Below are 6,351 nucleotides of genomic sequence, written 5' to 3'. Positions count from 1 at the left end.
GGCGATCCCGCTGTATCCCTGGTAACAACCCCCGGCACCGGAGCCTGCGACCGAGAGAAACCCCGGTAACCCCTCCCCCGTCCCACAACCCCCTATACATCCCTGTAATGTAATATTCATACCCCTATACCTGCGTGTAATAGCCAATACACCCGCAGCGTGTTCACCCCACAGCTCCCCGCCATATACTGTGTGTGTATATAGTGTTATACTCTCCTGTGTGTGTATATATAGTGTTTTACTGTCCTGTGTGTGTGTATATAGTGTTATACTGTCCTGTGTGTGTATATAGTGATATACTGTCCTGTGTGTGTATATAGTGTTATACTGTCCTGTGTGTATATAGTGTTATACTGTCCTGTGTATATATAGTATTATACTGTCCTGTGTGTGTATATATAGTGTTATACTGTCCTGTGTGTATATAGTGTTATACTGTCCTGTGTGTGTATATATAGTGTTATACTGTCCTGTGTATATATAGTGTTATACTGTCCTGTGTATATATAGTGTTATACTGTCCTGTGTATATATAGTGTTATACTGTCCTGTGTGTGTATATATAGTGTTATACTGTCCTGTGTATATATAGTGTTATACTGTCCTGTGTATATATAGTGTTATACTGTCCTGTGTATATATAGTGTTATACTGTCCTGTGTGTATATATAGTGTTATACTGTCCTGTGTATATATAGTGTTATACTGTCCTGTGTATATATAGTGTTATACTGTCCTGTGTGTGTGTGTGTATATATAGTGTTATACTGTCCTGTGTATATATAGTGTTATACTGTCCTGTGTGTGTATATATAGTGTTATACTGTCCTGTGTGTGTGTGTGTATATATAGTGTTGTACTGTCCTGTGTGTGTATATATAGTGTTATACTGTCCTGTGTGTATATAGTGTTGTACTGTCCTGTGTGTGTATATAGTGTTATACTGTCCTGTGTGTATATAGTGTTATACTGTCCTGTGTGTATATATAGTGTTATACTGTCCTGTGTGTGTATATATAGTGTTATACTGTCCTGTGTGTGTATATATAGTGTTATACTGTCCTGTGTGTATATATAGTGTTATACTGTCCTGTGTGTATATAGTGTTGTACTGTCCTGTGTGTGTATATAGTGTTATACTGTCCTGTGTGTATATATAGTGTTATACTGTCCTGTGTGTATATAGTGTTATACTGTCCTGTGTGTGTATATATAGTGTTATACTGTCCTGTGTGTGTATATAGTGTTATACTGTCCTGTGTGTATATAGTGTTATACTGTCCTGTGTGTGTATATATAGTGTTATACTGTCCTGTGTGTGTGTGTGTGTATATATAGTGTTATACTGTCCTGTGTATATATAGTGTTATACTGTCCTGTGTGTGTATATATAGTGTTATACTGTCCTGTGTGTGTGTGTGTGTGTGTATATATAGTGTTGTACTGTCCTGTGTGTGTATATAGTGTTATACTGTCCTGTGTATATATAGTGTTATACTGTCCTGTATATATATAGTGTTATACTGTCCTGTGTGTATATATAGTGTTATACTGTCCTGTGTATATATAGTGTTATACTGTCCTGTGTGTGTATATATAGTGTTATACTGTCCTGTGTGTGTGTGTGTGTATATATAGTGTTATACTGTCCTGTGTGTATATATAGTGTTATACTGTCCTGTGTGTGTGTATATAGTGTTATACTGTCCTGTGTATATAGTGTTATACTGTCCTGTGTGTATATATAGTGTTATACTGTCCTGTGTGTATATATAGTGTTATACTGTCCTGTGTGTATATATAGTGTTATACTGTCCTGTGTGTGTATATATAGTGTTATACTCTCCTGTGTGTGTATATATAGTGTTATACTCTCCTGTGTGTGTATATATAGTGTTATACTCTCCTGTGTGTGTATATATAGTGTTATACTGTCCTGTGTGTATATATAGTGTTTTACTGTCCTGTGTGTGTGTATATAGTGATATACTGTCCTGTGTGTGTGTATATAGTGTTATATAGTGTTATACTGTCCTGTGTATATAGTGTTATACTGTCCTGTGTGTATATAGTGTTATACTGTCCTGTGTATATATAGTGTTATACTGTCCTGTGTGTATATATAGTGTTATACTGTCCTGTGTGTGTATATATATAGTGTTATACTGTCCTGTGTGTGTATATAGTGTTATACTGTCCTGTGTGTGTATATATAGTGTTATACTGTCCTGTGTGTATATATAGTGTTATACTGTCCTGTGTGTATATATAGTGTTATACTGTCCTGTGTGTGTATATATAGTGTTATACTGTCCTGTGTATATAGTGTTATACTGTCCTGTGTGTATATATAGTGTTATACTGTCCTGTGTGTATATATAGTGTTATACTGTCCTGTGTATATAGTGTTATACTGTCCTGTGTATATATAGTGTTATACTGTCCTGTGTGTATATATAGTGTTATACTGTCCTGTGTGTATATATAGTGTTATACTGTCCTGTGTGTATATATAGTGTTATACTGTCCTGTGTGTGTATATAGTGTTATACTGTCCTGTGTGTATATATAGTGTTATACTGTCCTGTGTGTGTGTATATATAGTGTTATACTGTCCTGTGTGTGTGTGTATATATAGTGTTATACTGTCCTGTGTGTATATATAGTGTTATACTGTCCTGTGTGTATATATATATATATAGTGTTATACTGTCCTGTGTGTATACAGTGTTATACTGTCCTGTGTGTATATATATATATATATATATATAGTGTTATACTGTCCTGTGTGTATATAGTGTTATACTGTCCTGTGTGTGTATATATAGTGTTATACTGTCCTGTGTATATATAGTGTTATACTGTCCTGTGTGTGTGTGTGTGTATATATAGTGATATACTGTCCTGTGTATATATAGTGTTATACTGTCCTGTGTGTGTGTATATATAGTGATATACTGTCCTGTGTATATATAGTGTTATACTGTCCTGTGTGTGTGTATATAGTGTTATACTGTCCTGTGTGTGTATATATAGTGTTATACTGTCCTGTGTGTATATAGTGTTATACTGTCCTGTGTGTGTGTGTGTATATAGTGATATACTGTCCTGTGTATATAGTGTTATACTGTCCTGTGTGTGTGTGTGTGTGTGTGTATATATAGTGTTATACTGTCCTGTGTATATAGTGTTATACTGTCCTGTGTGTGTATATAGTGTTATACTGTCCTGTGTGTGTGTATATAGTGATATACTGTCCTGTGTGTGTATATCGTGTTATACTGTCCTGTGTGTATATAGTGTTATACTGTCCTGTGTGTGTGTATATATAGTGTTATACTGTCCTGTGTGTGTATATATAGTGTTATACTGTCCTGTGTGTGTATATATAGTGTTATACTGTCCTGTGTGTGTATATATAGTGTTATACTGTCCTGTGTGTGTATATATAGTGTTATACTGTCCTGTGTGTGTGTATATATAGTGTTATACTGTCCTGTGTGTGTATATATAGTGTTATACTGTCCTGTGTGTATAGTGTTATACTGTCCTGTGTATATAGTGTTATACTGTCCTGTGTATATAGTGTTATACTGTCCTGTGTGTGTATATAGTGTTATACTGTCCTGTGTGTGTGTATATAGTGATATACTGTCCTGTGTGTGTATATCGTGTTATACTGTCCTGTGTGTATATAGTGTTATACTGTCCTGTGTGTGTGTATATATAGTGTTATACTGTCCTGTGTGTGTGTATATATAGTGTTATACTGTCCTGTGTGTGTATATATAGTGTTATACTGTCCTGTGTGTGTATATATAGTGTTATACTGTCCTGTGTGTGTGTATATATAGTGTTATACTGTCCTGTGTGTGTATATATAGTGTTATACTGTCCTGTGTATATAGTGTTATACTGTCCTGTGTATATAGTGTTATACTGTCCTGTGTATATAGTGTTATACTGTCCTGTGTATATAGTGTTATACTGTCCTGTGTGTATATATAGTGTTATACTGTCCTGTGTGTATATATAGTATTATACTGTCCTGTGTGTATATATAGTATTATACTGTCCTGTGTGTGTGTATATATAGTGTTATACTGTCCTGTGTGTGTGTATATAGTGTTATACTGTCCTGTGTGTGTGTATATAGTGTTATACTGTCCTGTGTGTATAGTGTTATACTGTCCTGTGTGTGTATATATAGTGTTATACTGTCCTGTGTGTATATATAGTGTTATACCGTCCTGTGTGTATATATAGTGTTATACCGTCCTGTGTGTATATATAGTGTTATACTGTCCTGTGTATATAGTGTTATACTGTCCTGTGTATATAGTGTTATACTGTCCTGTGTGTATATATAGTGTTATACTGTCCTGTGTGTATATAGAGTATTATACTGTCCTGTGTGTATATAGTGTTATACTGTCCTGTGTGTGTATATAGTATTATACTGTCCTGTGTGTATATAGTGTTATACTGTCCTGTGTGTGTGTGTATATAGTGTTATACTGTCCTGTGTGTGTATATAGTGTTATACTGTCCTGTGTGTGTATATATAGTGTTATACTGTCCTGTGTGTATATATAGTGTTATACTGTCCTGTGTGTATATATAGTGTTATACTGTCCTGTGTGTGTATATATAGTGTTATACTGTCCTGTGTGTATATATAGTGTTATACTGTCCTGTGTGTGTATATAGTGTTATACTGTCCTGTGTATATAGTGTTATACTGTCCTGTGTGTATATATAGTGTTATACTGTCCTGTGTGTATATATAGTGTTATACTGTCCTGTGTGTATATAGTGTTATACTGTCCTGTGTGTATATAGTGTTATACTGTCCTGTGTGTGTATATATAGTGATATACTGTCCTGTGTGTGTGTGTGTGTGTGTGTGTATATAGTATTATACTGTCCTGTGTGTGTGTATATAGTGATATACTGTCCTGTGTGTTTATATATAGTGTTATACTGTCCTGTGTGTGTATATAGTGTTATACTGTCCTGTGTGTGTATATAGTGTTATACTGTCCTGTGTGTGTATATATAGTGTTATACTGTCCTGTGTGTGTATATATAGTGTTATACTGTCCTGTGTATATATAGTGTTATACTGTCCTGTGTGTGTGTGTATATAGTGTTATATTGTCCTGTGTGTATATATAGTGTTATACTGTCCTGTGTATATATAGTGTTATACTGTCCTGTGTGTGTATATAGTGTTATACTGTCCTGTGTGTGTATATAGTGTTATACTGTCCTGTGTGTATATAGTGTTATACTGTCCTGTGTGTGTATATATAGTGTTATACTGTCCTGTGTGTGTATATAGTGTTATACTGTCCTGTGTGTGTATATAGTGTTATACTGTCCTGTGTGTGTATATAGTGTTATACTGTCCTGTGTGTGTATATAGTGTTATACTGTCCTGTGTGTGTATATAGTGTTATACTGTCCTGTGTGTATATAGTGTTATACTGTCCTGTGTGTGTATATATAGTGTTATACTGTCCTGTGTGTGTATATATAGTGTTATACTGTCCTGTGTGTATATATAGTGTTATACTGTCCTGTGTGTATATATAGTGTTATACTGTCCTGTGTGTGTATATATAGTGTTATACTGTCCTGTGTGTGTGTGTGTATATATAGTGTTATACTGTCCTGTGTGTATATAGTGTTATACTGTCCTGTGTGTGTATATATAGTGTTATACTGTCCTGTCCTGTGTATATAGTGTTATACTGTCCTGTGTGTGTGTGTGTATATATAGTGTTATACTGTCCTGTGTGTGTGTGTGTGTGTATATATAGTGTTATACTGTCCTGTGTATATATATAGTGTTATACTGTCCTGTGTGTGTGTGTGTGTGTGTGTGTATATAGTGTTATACTGTCCTGTGTGTGTGTATATATAGTGATATACTGTCTTGTGTGTATATACAGTGTTATACTGTCCTGTGTGTGTGTGTGTGTGTATATAGTGTTATACTGTCCTGTGTGTGTATATATAGTGATATACTGTCCTGTGTGTATATATAGTGTTATACTGTCCTGTGTGTATATATAGTGTTATACTGTCCTGTGTGTATATAGTGTTATACTGTCCTGTGTGTATATAGTGTTATACTGTCCTGTGTATATAGTGTTATACTGTCCTGTGTGTGTATATAGTGTTATACTGTCCTGTGTGTGTGTGTATATATAGTGTTATACTGTCCTGTGTGTGTATATATAGTGATATACTGTCGTGTGTGTGTATATAGTGTTATACTGTCCTCTGTGTATATAGTGTTGTACTGTCCTGTGTGTATATATAGTGTTATACTGTCCTGTGTGT

General features: G+C 34.6%; 1 protein-coding gene across 1 annotated transcript in view; it reads left to right on the top strand.

Annotated features, from left to right (window-relative positions):
• Positions 1 to 6,351, top strand: part of DMAP1 (DNA methyltransferase 1 associated protein 1) — a 56,361-nt gene continuing 50,010 nt past the window's right edge. The window contains exon 1 of the mRNA XM_075832040.1: positions 1 to 65. The gene's annotated coding sequence lies outside the window, so the exon portion shown is untranslated. The remainder of the gene's footprint in view (positions 66 to 6,351) is intronic.

This window comes from Rhinoderma darwinii, chromosome 7 (assembly GCF_050947455.1).
Source record: "Rhinoderma darwinii isolate aRhiDar2 chromosome 7, aRhiDar2.hap1, whole genome shotgun sequence".
NCBI classification, from domain to species: domain Eukaryota; kingdom Metazoa; phylum Chordata; class Amphibia; order Anura; family Rhinodermatidae; genus Rhinoderma; species Rhinoderma darwinii.
The sequence above is the reverse complement of the archived record's forward strand: the minus strand, read 5'-3'. Positions and strand labels throughout refer to the sequence as shown.